This window comes from Colobus angolensis, unplaced genomic scaffold (genome assembly GCF_000951035.1).
Source record: "Colobus angolensis palliatus isolate OR3802 unplaced genomic scaffold, Cang.pa_1.0 Scaffold217, whole genome shotgun sequence".
Taxonomy (NCBI): Eukaryota; Metazoa; Chordata; class Mammalia; order Primates; family Cercopithecidae; genus Colobus; species Colobus angolensis.
In genome coordinates this window covers 4116870-4134058 of record NW_012115344.1, presented here as the reverse complement: position 1 = coordinate 4134058, position 17189 = coordinate 4116870, and the positions used below count along the sequence as shown (strand labels likewise).

Genomic DNA, 17189 nt, shown 5'->3' with positions numbered 1-17189 from the left:
TTGCAAATTTTTCAAACTTCTATGCTCGGCTTTCCTTATAAAACTGAATGCCTTTAACAGCACCAAGGTCACATCTTGAATGTTTTGCTGCTTAGAAATTTATTCTCCCAGATACCCTAAATTATTTCTCTCAAGTTCAAAGTTCCACAGACCTCTAGGGCAGGGGCAAAATGCTACCAGTCTCTTTGCTAAAATGTAACAAGAGTCACCTTTGCTCCAGTTCCCAAAAAGTTCCTCATCTCAATCTGAGACCACCTCAGCCTAGATTTCATTGTCCATATCATTATCAGCATTTTGGTCAGAGCCATTCAACAAGCCTCTAAGGAGTTCCAAACTTTCCCACATTTTCCTATCTTCTTCTGCACCCTCCATACTGTTCCAAACTCTTCCTGTTACCCAGTTCCAAAGTCGCTTCCACATTTTTGTGTATCTTTTCAGCAGCATCCTACTTTACTGGTACCAATTTACTGTACCATTTTCATGCTGCTGATAAAGAAGTACCCGTGACTGGGCAATTTACAAAAGAAAGAGGTTTAATAGGCTTACAGTTCCACATGGCTGGTGAGGCCTCACAATCATGGTGGAAGTCAAGGAGGAGCAAGTCACATCTTACACAGATGGCAGTAGGTAAAGAGATGTGCAGGGAAACTCCTCTTTTTGAAACCATCAGATCTCATGAGACTTATTCACTATCACAAGGATAGCATGGGAAAGACCTGCCCCCATGATTCGATTACCTCCTACCAAGTCCCTCCCACAACACGTGGGAATTCAAGATGAGATTTGGGTGGGGACACAGCCAAACAATATCAGCCTCTTAAATCTTTAAATATATAATATATTATTATTAAAAATAGGTACAATGTTCTACACTAGATCTTTAGAAACTACTTTTCTTACTTAACTAAAACTTTAAGTCTATTGATTAGTAATGGGTTAGTCCATTGATAAGTAATGGACCATTTCCCCCTCCTTCCAGCCTAGGTAACCACCATTGCATATTTGATTCTATGAATTTTTCTATTATAGATACTTTATATAAGTGGAATCATGCAGTACTTGTCTTTCTGTGACTGGCTTATTTCACTTAGTTAAGTGTCTTCAAAGTTCATTCATGTTGTCATATTCTGTAAATTTCCTTCTTTTTAAGATTAAATAACATTCTATTATATATTCCACAATTTCTGTATCCATTCATCTATTGGTGGACATTTAGGTTGCTTCTATATCTTGGCTATTGTTAATAGTGCTGCAGTGAAGATGGAAATTCTAATAACTCTTTGAGATCAGGATTTCAATTCTTTCAGATAAATACCCTGAAGTGGGATTGCTGGATCATATGGTAGTTATATTTTTAATTTTTTGAAAAACCTTCCTACTGTTTTCTATAGCATATATATCATTTTGCATCCCCACCAAATGTGTGCAAAAATTCCAATTTCTCCACATCCTTGGCAACATTTGTTGTCTTTTGTCTTACCATCGTTTCATGCACTTATTTATCATCTGTATATAATAGTCTCCCCTTATTTACTTAGGGTACATATGTTCTAGGATACCCAGTGAATGCCTGAAACCACTGATAGCATCAAACCCTATATATACTATGTTTTTTTGCTATATGATAACCAAGCTACTAAGCGACTAACAGGCAAGTTGTATATACAGCATGGGATACACTGGACAAAGATATAACTCATGTCCTTAGTAGGGTGGAGCAGGACAGCACAAGTTTGCATCATGCAACTCAGGACGGCATGCAGTTTAAAAATGATGAATTGTTTATTACTGGAATTTTCCATTTAATATTTTTGGTTTTTGAAAGCAAAACCATGGCCAGGAAGAACTACTGTATTATCTTCAGTGAAATGTCTCTTCATATCTTTTGCTCATTTCTTACTTCAGTTACTTTTTAATGTGAACTTTTGGAGTTCTTTATATTCTAAAATTTGTCTGTAGCAAATGTGTCAGGTTTGCAAATATTTTCTCCCAGTTTGAAATTGGCCTTTTGTCCCATAATCCTTGGAATCATTGTAAAGCATCATATAATCTATGAACAGTTTTATTTCTTTTTTTCTGATGCTTTTTGTTCCCTTTCTTATTTATTTCACTAGTTAAAATTTCTCACACACTATGTTGAATAGCAATGTTGAGTCAACATTTTTGTCTAGCCCCAGTCTTAAGGGAAAGTGTTCAGTTTTTTAAGTTTGACATTAGCTGGGGATTTTTAAAGATATTTAAAGTTGTGGAAGTTTCCCCTTATTCCTAGTCCTCTGAGAGTTTTTCTCATGAATGGGTGTTTAATTTTGTCAAATGTTTTTCCTGAATAAACCAATATAGTCATATGGTCTTTTTCTTTAGTCTGTTAATTTTGTTATTAAATTTATTTTTCAAATATTGAGCCAGCTTTTTCTATTTGTGAATTCTATTTGTTAGTCTTTTGTTAAGAAGTTGTTATCTATATTCATGAGAGATACTGGTCTTTAGTTTTCTTTTTTACATTGTCTCTTTTTGGTTTTAGTATCAGAATAACACTTGCACCACAGAATTAGTAAGGAAGTATTCTCCTCTCTCCTGTTTTCTGGATCAGATTGTATAGAATGAGTGTGAATTCTTAAACATTTGGTAGAACTATCCAGTGAAAGCATCTAGGCCTGCAGCTTTCTTTTTGAGGGGAAATGTTTAATTGTAAACTTGATTTCCTTGTTAAAGGGCTATCATAATATCTATTTCATATTGTGCAAATTGGATTTAGGTTTTTTGAGACAAAATGGGTCCATTTCATCTAAGTTGTCAAATTAGTGTTTTTGGAGTTGTCTGAGGTATTGCCTTACTAGGCATTTGATGTCTTCAAGATCTGCAGAGATATCTTCCATTTCATTTCTGATATTTGTTATTTGTGTCTTCTCTCTTTTTACTTTGCTATAGCTTCGTCAGTTTTATTCATATTTTCAAGAAACAGCTTTTTGTTTCATTTCTTTTATATTGTTTTTCTGTTTTTAATTTCACTGATACAGGCTGTTGTTTTATTGCTTTCTTCTTTCTACTCGCTTTGGATTTATTTTGCTCTTTTATGGATATTAAAAGTGGAAGCTTAGATTTTTGATTTGAGACATTTTCCTCTTTTTCTAATGTAATCATTTAGTGCTACAAATTTGCCTCTTGAAATTTCTTTAGCTAAATTCTACAAATTTTTATATATTGTATTTTCATTTTTGTTCAGTTCAGTGCATGTTTTTACTTCCTTCAAGACTTCTTCTTAGTCCCATGGAATTTTTAGGCATGTATTGTTTAGTTTCAAAGTGTTTGGGGGTTTTCCTGTTAATTTTCCTTCATCAATTTCAAGTTTTATACTATTGTGGTCAAAGAATACAATCTGTATGATATCAATATTTTTAAATTTGTTGATATTTGTTGAGTAACTCTGAATAGTGTGTCTCTTGCTATGGGTACTTGAAAAAAAATGTCTTCTTCTGCTGTTGGGTGGAGTGTTCTGTAGATGTTAACTAGATCCTGTTGGTTCACAATACTGTTGAGTTCTTCTATAGTCTTAATGATTTTATGTCTAATTATTGCATCAGTTGTTGAGAAATGGATGTTGAAGTATCTAACAATAATTGTGAATTTGCCTATTATTACTTTCAGTTTTATTCCTTTTTCTTTACATATTTTACACTTTTGTTGTGTGGTGCACACATATTTAGATTGTTTGGTGGGTCGATGCATTTGTCATTGTGTAATGTCACTTTCCATTCCTTGTAATTTCTTTGCTCTGAATTCTAAATTACTTGATATTAATATAGCCACTCCTCCTTTATTTTCCTGAAAGCTTGCATATATTTTTCATCCTTTTACTTTTGACTTATGTGTATAAATATATTTGAAGTGAGTTTTCTGTAGAAAACTCATGTAGTTGGTCTTGTTTTCTATCCATTCTGCTGATCTTTGTCTTTTAATTGATGCATTAGTGTAAATGATCTAAATGCACCAACTGAAAGTTAGAGAGGAATACTATATAAACTCTAATGTAATCATTGATATATCAAGGCTTGTCTGCCATTTTATTCTGTTTTCTGTTGATTTTTCTGGTCTTTTTATTTCTCTCTTTTATTTTTTTTTAGTCTTCCTGTATGTTACTTGAGCATATTTTAGAATTCCGTTTTGATTCATGTCTAGTGTTTTTGAGCGTATTTCTTCTGATAAAAGTTTTAGTGGTTACCCTAAGTATTACATTAGAATCTACTGGTATTAACATTTTACCAGTTTGAATGAAGTATATAAACTTTACATTCTCTATGTTTCTTTATCCTCCCCAACTTGTAATTGTCTTAAATATTTCCTCTACACAAATTGACAACTGCATTACACAGTGTTATAATTTTTTTTCAACTGTCAAGTATAAATTAGAAAACTGAAGAGGAGAAATTAAGTCGATTGCATTTATCCATATTTTTGTTGTATGTTTTTTCTTCATTTCTTCTTCTTTATTTATTTATTTTTTTAACAAAACAGAAGCATGTTTTATTTCAATCCTGTTGAGGGAGAGGGATGGAAAACACAAAATAAGGGGAGGGGTCTCTTTATATAATACACACATCAGGATCAACTACAATGAATAATACCCATTCCACCCCTCCTCCACCAACTCCTATGGGGGTTCCAAGGCCAGCTGAGAATAGATGGGACAAGAATTAAGACACTTTGGCACAGTAACATGGCCAATGCACCCAAAGATGGAGGGAAGAGAATTTCCCAGGGAGCAAGGCCCTGGGCCTCAGCTGCTTCCCCAGTGGAGGGAGAATGAGAAAACTTTGGCTCAGCAGGAAGGCAGTTGTCAAAAATCAGGGTTACCTTAACTGGACTCCCCAGATCATAGACTACGGGCTGAATAGAGTTAAGATGTCTATCCAGTCCATCCTGTTCTCTGCTTTCTTTAAGATCACTTCTCTTCAGGCTTGCGATTATTAAGGGTTTGCCTGCTTCTCCTCTTCATCTTGGAAGGCAGGGGGAGTAAGTGCTTATTCTGCCCTTCCTATATCAAGGCTACTTAATTACTATTTTCTTGGCTCTAAAAAGACAGAAGCCAACTAATAAGTCCAGCTCTCTTGGTGAAAGTCAGCTTGAAAGAGCTCTTGTGTTGACAAAACTGCCTCTGCAAAGTTTTTTTTTTTTTTTTTTTTGAGCCTGCCCCTTATAGACCCTCCCCAGACTTGTTCAGACACCTCAATTGTGTGAGAAGTGGGCAGAAAAGACTTGGTCCCTCTCCAGAGTTGGATTAAGCAATCCCATCTTTGATTGGAGATGGGGATTAGAAAGCAGGTGCTAGCAGGGGAAAGGACTGGGGAAAGCAAGGCAGTTTACACTTGGTTGCAGATTCAAGCCTGTGGATTGTGAAGAGCCACCTAAGCTCCAGAGAAGAGGAAATCTCTGACATGGTAAGAACAAGTGAATATTTTAGCGGCAACCCTGTAATTCCCATAGACCAAAAGAGAATGTGTTACAAAAAAAGACTGAGTGAGCAGAATCCAGCCCTCCATCTTCAACCATCTTCAATTTGAATAAAATTAACTCATACAGCTAATACTGCTCAAGTACAATCATGAAGACAGATGGAACTGCTGAAATTCACACTAAAACAAAGAATAGGATCAAGTGGACTGTCACCTTAATCCCAAGCACCTCCCATTTAGAGTTATCGAGAAAGTATCTTTGAAAACTTGGGATTGAAGGTAAGGTCCACCACCGCCCCTTGTCCCTCAATACAACCCTTCCAAGACAGCCTGATGAATTAAGACATCTGTTTTAATTTTAATAGAAGAGAAGTTTAAAAAGGGAAAGCACTGAGATTTGGGAAAACTAGCAGCTAAAGCCAGAAACTAGGTTAAGGTCCTTGTGGCATTCCAGACTGGGAGTAGAATGGGAGAAGGAAAACAGGTGGTAGGTTCCTGCTGTCCTTTGGTTTTACATCTTTCCCCTGCCCTCCCATTTCTCCCAACAGCTTGATGCAGCTATTGGCCTGCCAGAGGGGATGTAATGCCCAGACCAACTTTTTATTGAGCTTTTGCAGCTAATAGACTTGTAAACAGTGCCAATTGACAAAGTTTTGCTGAATATTACAGCTTGTGCCCACTCAACACACCTCTCTCTGAGATTAAAAACAAAAAAACCAAAGTAAACAAATACCGAGAAAGAATGAAGAGACACATCTTGAGTCTTCCAGGAAGGTAAAATAAAAAACGCCACATGGGCCGGGTGCGGTGGCTCAAGCCTGTAATCTCAGCACTTTGGGAGGCCGAGAAGGGCGGATCACGAGGTCAGGAAATCGAGACCATCCTGGCTAACACGGTGAAACTCTGTCTCTACTAAAAAATACAAAAAACTAGCTGGGTGAGGTGGCGGGCACCTGTAGTCCCAGCTACACGGGAGATTGAGGTAGGAGAACGGCCTAAACCTGGGAGGCAGAGCTTGCAGTGAGCTGAGATCCGGCCACTGCACTCCAGCCCGGGCGACAGAGCAAGACTCCGTCTCAAAAAAAAAAAAAAAAAAAAAAAAAAAAAACGCCACATGGCTTGGTCCCAGGCGTTCACCATGCCTAGAGTGCTGCTGCTATCACCACTGTCTCCCCTCCCTGCCAGTGGTTAGGTAGAGGTAGGGGAGAAGGGTCATTTTGGACATGCTGCAAATACAGCATTTGCTGGTGTTGACACCCTCCTGGGGCTGTGGTGGCAGACTGCTGTGTCAGGAGCCCATTTCCTGGGAGTAGCAGAGGGAGCCCAGGTCCTCAAGACAGCCTGAGATGGCAGCCCATGCACCTCAGCAGGGGTACCTTGCCCCTTTTCTCCAGTACGGTTCAGCATTGAGGTTGTCTATTCCCAGTCGGTGATAAAACCTGAGCTGTTTTTCTCGTAGGTTCCCCCTCCTTTCCCCAATTTGGAGGAGTAGTGGGAGGGAACAGGAAAGGATCACTGAGGGGGCAGGGGGATACCCCTGGGATCGGTGACCTGGCCCTCTTGCAGGTTCCTCACCAGTTGTGCAAGCCAGCGTTTTGTGGTGGTGTCATCTTTTAGCACCTGGGCGAAGGTTGTGTCTTTCAGCTGGTCAGGGAGGCACTGCCTGAGTGCTTCACGTGCCCTGGGGTTATCTGAAAGTCGAAGGTAACATCTCACTACATGCTTTAGCAGACGGGCAGAAGGCTCTTTGGATAGCTGCAGGACCATCTTACCCAAGATCATGGCAACATGGGAGAAACGCTCATACGTCTGACATATAGAAGCCAAACAGTGTCATCTAACAAGATCTTCTGGAGGATGAATGTGGCAACTGTTTTAGAAAGTTCACTTCCAGATTCCATAATTCGCAAACATAAAGGGATAATTTCTGTTGTCAATAAAAAGTTGATTACTTCTTGTTCATCTGTTTTCACCAGGGCCCCAATAACTCCAAGGCTGGTGAGCCGAAGATACTCAAATGGACATGTTTTGCTGACAGTTTGCAAAAAGGGGTACAAAAAAAGTGGGATGTGTGCTGCAAGAAACGCTGACGTGGTTTCTGGATGTGATGCTACACATTGCAGTAATGCCAGAGCATTGCAAACTCTGTTAGACTGGTGTGCTGTCAAGGTTGGTGGGTTGCGAGATGGATAAATATTTACAATTTCCTGTAAAAGTGCTGCAATAGTACCAAATGAATGCCACTGCATGGGTGCAAGGTCAGGAACAGATTCTAGCTTCTTAGCTCCAGCAAAGCATTTTCCCTTGTCTCAGGACTGGACAGCTCACTGATCCACTGATAGATCTTTTCTCTATCCACTGTGCCAGTGCAGTAGGCACAGGCGCAGCCGTCGCCAGGCTGTGCATGTTGTGAGCGGCTGCCGCTCTCCTTCCACAGCCGGACGCGTTTCCACCCGCGTCGCCGCGGAAAATAATGAGCCGCCCTAGCCGCCATCCGCCTCCGGTTCGCTCCGCCCCCTTTGCGGCCCTCTGACCTCTCACCCCTGACCCCACCCACACATCCTCTTCCCGCCTCCAGGCCATCAGCCTAGTTAACAGTCCCAGAGTATGTCCTTTGCCCCTTAAGATTTAGGACCAGAAGGACGTCCGCGACCACTAGTCCCCGCAACTCCTGGCTTTGAGCAGGTATTTCCAGAGAGCGGCATGAACTCCGTCCAACCCTCCTCCAAAGGCCAGTGAAGGGCAGGAAAAGATGGACAGTCCTGGGAAGACAACTATTCTCTTCATTTCTAATGTTCCAAGATTTCTTTTTTCAGAATTTACTTTCTGTTTAGACAACTTCCTTTAGCCATTTTTTAGGGTAGGTAGCTGTTGACAAATTCTCTTAGTTTTCATTCATCTCAGAATATTTTAATTTTTTCTTCATTCATGAATAATATTTTCACCCAATAGGAAATTTTGGGTTAATTCTTTTCTTTAAACACTTTAAAATGTTGTAATGCCTAAACTTTCTTCTAGCATCTATGGTTTCTGATGAGAAATCTGCTGTCATTTGAATGGTTTTTTCCCCCTTTAGGGAATGTGGTTTTTCTCATTGGCTGTTATCACCACTGTGTTCCAGATTCCCTGGCTAGTTTGTCTTCTTCAATCTTCCTTTCACACCTTTCAGAGTCTTCTTATTTGTTTTTTGTTGTTGCTTTTGTTTGTTTGGTTTTTGGTTTTGGGTTTTTTTTGTGGTTGTTGTTTTTGTTTGTTTGTTTTGTTAAACAGGATCTAACTGTGATGCCTGGCTGGAGTGCAGTGGTGCATTCTCGGCTCATGGCAACCTGTCTCCCAGGCTCAAGTGATCTTCCCACCTCACCCTTATTTGCTCTTTATTTAATGTCCAGAGTTTTTAGTTGCACTGAGAGGGTGAAATAAGTAAAATCAAATCTACACTATTCTCCCCTAAGTGGGACCTCCTTAAAATTTTTATTTAAAAAGTGAAAAAATAGTCCTCTACAGCCAAAATCAAATTCCCATCATATACTTATTACTTTTACTTATTAAATTTTACTTTTACTGAATATTGTGTAATTAGAGTTTGCCTATTGCTGAATATCTCTTAATTACAAATATAATACCTAGGAAAAAGTAGCCTCTGTAAGGCCAGCATTGAAAATTATTCAGTGGTAATAAATATTACAATACATGCAGTGCAAAATACCTGGTTTTAAAAGAAGTTGTGAGCACAACCAGCCTTTTAAGTCTATTGAGTTATCAGGCCAAATTATATTTAGCTATTTCTATTCTAACTAGACTATAAACTATAGATATTCTATTCCTTGTATTTCTGTATAAAACCCTGACTAATAAAGGTTTTGGTGCCAGCAGTGGTTCTAGAGGGGAACCAAATTTTAAGCATGAATATTCTGAATTGGTTTTCTAGAATTTCTGGAATTGGCTTTCTGATCTAATTAAAGTCCAGTAATAAAGAGAGCAATGATCAATCATAGCATAACATGGCAATAGAGATATATAAAATATCTGAATTTGGTACTACCACTTATAAGAAGCAAAGAGCTAGCCAGGTGTGGTGGCTCATATCTATAATCGCAGTACTTGGAAGGCTGACGCAGGAAGATTGCTTGAGCCCAGGAGTTCAGGATCAGCCTGAGCAACACAGGAAGACCTTGTATCTATAAAAAATTAAAATTAGCCAGGAGGTGAGCATGGCACTGCACTCCAGCCCATGCAACAAAGCAAGATCCTATTGAATAAAAGAAAGAAAGAAAAAGAAAGAAAGAAGCTGGCTGTCTACTTTAGAACATTTTTTAAAACTAACTAATAGAATAAGACTAGCTGGTTGCTCCTAATGTTGCTGGACCAAAAAAAAAAAAAAAAGGAAAAAAAAGAGGATGCGCTCAGGGATTCACATTCCTCAGTGAAGAGCTTTTAAACTGACCAGAAATCTCCTATGTTTGTTCTGAACAAAACCCTTATCTCCTGCAGCTACAGGGCTGAGCTTGCTGAAAATCAAACATGGGTCCTCTCCTATGACTGGCTAAATTACCATTCAAGATGAACTATCAGCCTCGCAGAGTGTCTACTGTTAAAATGAAGGTTGAATGGAAAGAATGAGATATTGTAAGTTGGGATGGGGACATGTGGGAAGACCCTAATGATGCTGGAGACAATAAGCTTCTAAATTCTGATGAGTCTTCTTTGACAGTGAAAGAGATCTCCTCACTCACTCCCAGCAGTAGCAACCTTCCCACACCTTTTATTATCAGCCTTTCTATGCCTAGCTGAGTATTAACCTTGCATTGACTGAGAAAACTGTAATGGCCTCCCCTGAAGCAGTTGCCCTACAAGACAATGCTGATTCTCCTAGGGATCCACCTCCACTAAAGACCCACCTATTTGTTTCTAGACCTATAAATAGACTTGAGTTCCAGCAGGTCCCTAATGTAAGGTACAAAATGTGACCCATTAGAAGGTACATTACACTCCAAAAGAACTACCTGAGTTTTCTAATTTATACATATTACAATCTAGGAAACATGTGAGGGAATGGATTCTAAAGGTGTGGAATAACCATAGAAGGAACATAAATATGGATCAGGCTAAATCTATTGATATCAGTTCACTAAGCAGAGATTTTGCATTTAAACTTGAGCTCAGGGAGCTAGAATGAACTCTAGCAGTACATTTGGTTGCTGGGCTGAAACGGACCAAAATGTGGCCCATAGTAAGGAAATTGGAAATGCCCAACCTACCTTTGTTGAATGTAGAGGAATAAATACAAACACTTAAGGAGATTAAGGAGATTAGAACATTAGAGTGGATTTGTCACTGAAGATCTGCCCACCCATGCTGGGAGGACCCAGAAGACATATCTTACACCATTACTGTGAGAAATAAATCTGTGAGGAGAGCTTCAACATTGGGTTAAAGGGCTCAAGATTGCTCTTCTCAGTAAGCCAGAACTTACAGTGGAAACTGCACATGCTACACCGAGAAACATAAATACAATGAGAGTAATTAGATGCTAGAGTGGCAGGAGCCAAGTGAAAGCACTCAGCTATCAAAAGCATGGTGGGCATTGTTACTGTGGTGGATAACAAAGCAAAAACAGCAAGCAGAATGGTCTGATTCGTGCAGGCCTGTGTCATTAGCTAGTTGATCACAACATTCCTAGAAGCGAAATGAATAAGAAACCATGAAATACACATTTGATCTGTATAAGCAGAAAAGTTCTAAGTCAAGTAAACAAAAGTTTAATCTGAATCAGAAAAACAGAGACATATGCCCCTTAATCTGTTTTTCTACTTTAGCCAGTTTACAGACTCAGAACACCTTGGGTGAAAGGGTAGCCAATTCCCCTTGAGGAAGAGCCCTGGTACATTGCCAAAAATATGTACAGCTAATCTTTCTCCCACCCTTCCCCAAAGGGACATACAGTTATCAGGATTTCATTGAGGAAAAGGAAATAATCAGAGTTTTTAGGGGCTCTTGGGCACTGGCTCTAAACTGACATTAATTCCTGGAGACCCAATACATCACTGTGGCCTACTAGTCACAGTAGGAATTTATTGAGTCAGATGATCAATGGAGTTTGAGCTCAGGTCCATCTCACAGAAAGTCCACAAATCCATCCTGTGGTTATTTCTCTAGTTCTGAAAAAGCATTGTGGGGAGGGGGGAGGCATTAGGATAGCATTAGGAGATATACCTAATGTACATGACGAGTTAATGGGTGCAGCACACCAACATGGCACATGTATACATATGTAACAAACCTGCATGTTGTGCACATGTACCCTAGAACTTAAAGTATAATTAAAAAAAAAAAAAAAAGAAAAAGGTAGGGTAGTGGTTCCCAACACATCCCCATTCAACTCTTCCATTTGGCCTATTCAGAAGACAAATGAATCTTACAGAATGACTATAGATTATTGTAAGATCAACCAGATGGCAACTTGAATTGCAGCTCCTGTACCAAATGTGGTTTCATTACTTGCAAAAATCAACACATTCCTAGTACCTACCATGTAGCTATGGAAAAAGTATACTTTTTCTCCATATTTGTCCATAAGGCCCACCAGAGGAAGTTTGCTTTTAGCTGACAAAGTCAGAAATACATCACAGTTGTATTTCACGTACATATCAACTCTCCAGCCCTATGTCATAATTTAGTTCACAGGGATCTTGATCATTGTTCCCTTCCACAAGATTCCACACTGGTTCATTACATTGATGATATGTTGATTGGACACAGTAATTAAGAAGTACCAACTGCTCTAGACTTAAAGGTAATATATTTTCATGCCAAAGGAAATAAAATAAATCTGACTAAAATTCATGAGTCTTCTACTCCAGTGAAATTTCTAGGGATCAGTGGTATGGGACATGTTGACATATTTCTTCTAATGTGAAGAACAAGTAGATGGATCTGGCCCCTCCTACAGTAAGAAAAAGGCACAATGTCTAGTGGGCCCCTTTCAATTTTGGAAGCAATGTATTCTTCATTTGGGTGTGTTACTCCAGCCCCCTTACCTAGTGACTTAAAAAGCTGGTAGTTTTGAGTGGGGTCAGAGCAAAAGAAAGCTCCCCAGTAAGTCCAGGCTGATATGCAAGCTGCTGTGACACTTGAGCCATATGATCGAGCAGATACAATAGTGGTCGAAAGGTAGAAATGGCAGATGGGATGCTATTTGGAGTCTTTGGCAGACCCTATTGGAAAATTGCAGGGTAGCCCTTTGGAGATTCAGTGCAAAGGTTTGCCATCTACCACAGATAATACTCTCCTTTTGAGAAACAGCTCTTGGCTTGCTACTGGGCATCAGTAGAGGCAGAATGTTTGACAATGGGCCACTGAGTAACCACGGAAACTGAGCAGCTCATCATTTACTGAATGTCATCTGACTTACCATGCCATAAAGTTGGGCATGTACAGCAGCTCTCTGTCATCAAGTGGAAGTGGTACATATGTGATCAGAGCTAAGGACATCCAGAAGGAACAAGTAACATGAAGAATTGGCCCAAATGCCTTTGGTCCCCACCATTGCTTCACTGCTGTGTCTTTCTGAGTCTGTATGTATGGTCTCATGAGTTGTTTTCTATAATCAGTTGACAGAGGAAGAGGAGACTCAGACCTGGTTTACAGATGGTTTTGCGTGATATAAAAGCACCACCAAAAAGACAGCAGCAGCACTACAACCACTTTCTGGAACATCACTGAAGGACAACTTCCTGGTGAAGAAAATGTCTCTTGGTGAGCAGAACTTAGGGGAGTGCACCTGGTTATGCACTTTTCTTAAAAGAAGAAATGGCTTAATTTGTGATTGTATATCAATTCCTGAGCTGGGGCAAAGGGTAGTCAGGAACTAGGAAGGAACATGATTGGAAAATTGGTGACAAGGAAATTTGGGGAAGAAGCATCTGGATAGATCTCAGAATGGGCAAAAAACATGAAGATACTTGTGTTTCGTGTGAATGCTCACCAAAGGGTGACCTCAGCAGAGGAGTATTTTAATAATCAAGTGAATAGGATGATTGTTTTTGTGGCTAGCAATCTGTCTCTTTCCCCAGCCACATCCGTCATTGTCCAGTGGGCTCATGAACAAAGTGGTCATGGTGGCAGAAATGAAGGTTAGGTATGGGCTCAGCGACATGGACTTCCACTCACCAAGGTCAACCTGGCTACAGCCACCATTGAGTGATCAACCTGCCAGCAGTAAAAAACACATATGAGTCCCTGATATGGCGTCATTCCCCAGGGTGATCAGCCAGCTACCTGGTGGCAGGTTGATTACATTGGACCACTTCCATCATGGAAGAGCAGTGTTTTGTTCTTACTAAAACCAACATTTACCCTAGATATGGATTTACCTTCACTGCATGCAATACTTCTGCCAAAACTATCATTTGTGGACTTATAGAATGTCTTACCCAGCATTATGGTATTTCACACAGCATTGCTTCTGATCCAGGAGTTCCTTTCGCAACAAAAGAAGTGCAACAATAGGCCCATGCTTCTGGAATTTCATTGGTCTCTCTATGTTCACCACCATCCTAAAACAGCTGGTTTGATAGAATGGTGGGATGTTTTTTTTCTTCCAAAGACTCAGTTAAGTGCCAGCTTGGTGGCAAGAACTTGCAAGGTTGGGGCAAGATTCTGAGGATATGCTCTGAATCAACATCTGATAAATTATGCTGTTTCTACCATAGCCAGGGTTTACAGGTTCAGAAATCAAGGAGTGAAAACAGGAGTGATGCTGCTATTACTTGTGACCCACCAACAAAATATTTGCTTCCTATTCATGCAACCTGATATTCTGCTGGCCTGAATGTTCTAGTCTCAAAGAGAAGATACTTCTACCAGGAGACACAGCAATGATTCCACTGAACAGGAAGTTAAGGCTGCCACCTGCCCACTTTGAAATCCTCATGCCTCTGAATCAATAAGAAAAGAACAAAGTTACTGTGTTGGTGATTGATGCTAATGACCAGGGGGAAATTGAATTACTACTCTACAATGGAAGTAAGAAAAACAATGTCTTGAATGCAGTAGATCAATTTTAGGATGCCTCTTAGTATTAGCATGCCCTGTGATTTAGATCAATGGAAAACTATCACAACTCAATTCAGATAGGACTACTAATGACTTAGACCTTTCAGAAAAAAAGGTTTGGGTCAATCTACCAGATATAGAACCACCACCATACAAAATGGGTAGTGGAAGAAGATAGTTACATGTACCAGTTATATCAACTACAATCGTATGACAAGTTATAAGAATCTTGTAACCAGTTATAAAAATGAAGACTGTAATTGTCATGACTACTTTGTTATGAACATGTGTGTTTGTGTGTGTATCGAAAATATCTTTGTTTTCTTTTCTCTCTTATTCCCTTATCATATAACAAGATGTACTGATTTTATGTGAGTACAACATATAAGTTTTATTTTACAACAAAGTTATTAAATTACAGAATATTCATAAAAAGAGTAAACAACACTCAAAGATTTACCTCTTCTATTAGGAAAGGTGCTATGATCAGAATGTTGGTGTCCCCCCAAAATTTGTGTGTTGGAACATAATGCTAAATGTGATAGTATTAAGAGGTGGGGCCTTTGGGAAGTGATTAAGTTACAGGGATCCATTTTCATGAAGGGGTTAGTGCCCTTATAAAAGAAGCTCAAATGAATTCCCTGACCCTCTCCCACCATGTGAGGGCAAGTAGGTGCTTTGAAGCAGAAACACACCCTCACCAGACATCGAATGTGCTGGTGCCTTGATCTTGGACACTCCTTTTCCAGTACTATGAGCAATACATTTTTATTGCTTATAAATTACCCAGTGTTATTTTGTTATAGCATTCTGAGCAGACTAAGACAGAAGAGGGAGTGTATTTTTGGTTGTATGCAGTATAATTATATCACAGCAGAACTATGGCCTTGCTATTGTCTCTGTCTGGAGATTAAATATAATTTAAGGAGATACATATGGCTGCCAAGTTGAAAAAGGATTAACTTGTGACAATTAGTTGTATTTGTCAACCTCTCTGGATCAGGAGATGCCTGGTCATCTGGTTAAATGTTACTTATGTTACTTCTAAGTGTGTCTATAGGGATGTATCAGAAGGAAATTAGCATTTGAATTAGGAGAATGAGCAAAGAAATTCATCTTCCCCAATGTGGGTGGGCATCACCCAATCCATTGAGGGTTTGAATAGAAGAAAAAGATGAAGTAATGGAATTTTTTATCTCTTTCTCTTTCTTTCCTTGACTGACTGCTGAGCTGGAATATCAGTCTGCTGCCTTCAATGCTTCTGGTTCTCAGGCTTTCAGACTGAGAAGGGAAATCTACACCATCAGCTCTCCAAGTCTCAAGCCTTCAGACTACACCATCAGTCTTTCTGGGTTTCAGAGGAAAGATTGCGAGACTTCTTAGCCTTTATAATCACATGAGCCAATACCTTATAATAAAATCAATCTCTTTGTAGATATAGATGATAGATACAGGTATAGCCTGTTAATAGTTTCTCTGGAGAACCATAACTAATATACCTCGCTTCCCCTCAGAGTCACAAGATGGCTACCAGAGTTCTAGGTATCACATTCATACAAGACAACATCCAGCAGTACAAGAAGCAATCCCAAAATTAAAAATTAAAAAAAACTTAAAGGAAGCAATCTTGGAACTGGGCACAGTGGCTCACGCCTGTAATCCCAGCACTTGGGGAGGCCAAGGCGGGAGACTCACTTGAGGTCAGGAGTTTGAAACCAGCCTGGCCAACATGGTGAAACCCCATCTCTACTAAAAATACAAAAATTAGCTGGGCTGAGGCAAGAGAATCACTTGAACCCAGGAGGCAGAGGTTGCAGTGAGGCAAGATCATGCCACTCCTTTCCAGCCTGGGTGACAGAGCAAAACTTCGTCTCAAAATGTAAATAAATAAATTAATTTAATTAAATTAAAGAAGCAATGTCATCCTCTACATCTTTTAATGGCAGAAAGAAAATAATTTCCAGAGGCTCTCTAATAGATTTTCTTTCACATATCAGCAATCTAAATCAGAGATTCTCAACCTCAGTGCTATGAGCATTTTGGATCTAATAATTGTTGGGAGGGGCTGTTCTGTGCACTGGGCAGTATTTGCAATGGGCATGCAAAAATATTAAAATAGTTATATTAGTACTCTATTCTTAACTTTCAAAGTTTTCATAGCAATATTGAAGCAAGTAAATACATAATTAATAGATATGATATGCTCCATTGTGCTTAAAATTTCATGACCAGAACTGTTGTAGGAGATGGCCAATAGGACGTAGGACTAGCCTGCAGCTACTGCTCAGATGAACCCAGCAGCATGTGGAGACACGTCATGAACTTTTGCTCTAAGAACTACCATAGGAACACACCAGGAAAGTCAAGAGAATCCATGGACCCTTTGAAGGAACTGGATCACCACTGCAGGCTCCCCGAGATGGTGAAAACCTGTGAGTCTGCTTGCTTTCTCAACGGGGAGGCTTGTGCTCTGGGGCAAGTTCTCAGTCCTGATCACCAGTGCCTGGAAATAGACCCGTTGCTATTCAAGGGGGCACAGTGGGAATGACATAGGCCTTTTGGATGGCAGGCTGCATGGGAGCTGTGTGAGGCTTGGGACTACCAGCTTTCTCCCAATTCCTTAGTGACCTGTATGACTCAGCAGAGGCAGTCATAATCCCCCTGGGAATGTAACTCCATTGGACT

General features: G+C 39.6%; 1 pseudogene across 1 annotated transcript; it reads right to left on the bottom strand.

Annotated features, from left to right (window-relative positions):
• Window positions 1–6566: 6566 nt before the first annotated feature.
• Window positions 6567–7874, bottom strand: LOC105512687 (annotated as a pseudogene). Its single transcript, XR_001001895.1, has one exon. The product of XR_001001895.1 is annotated as a cell differentiation protein RCD1 homolog (transcript).
• Between the last annotated feature and the right edge of the window lie 9315 nt (window positions 7875–17189).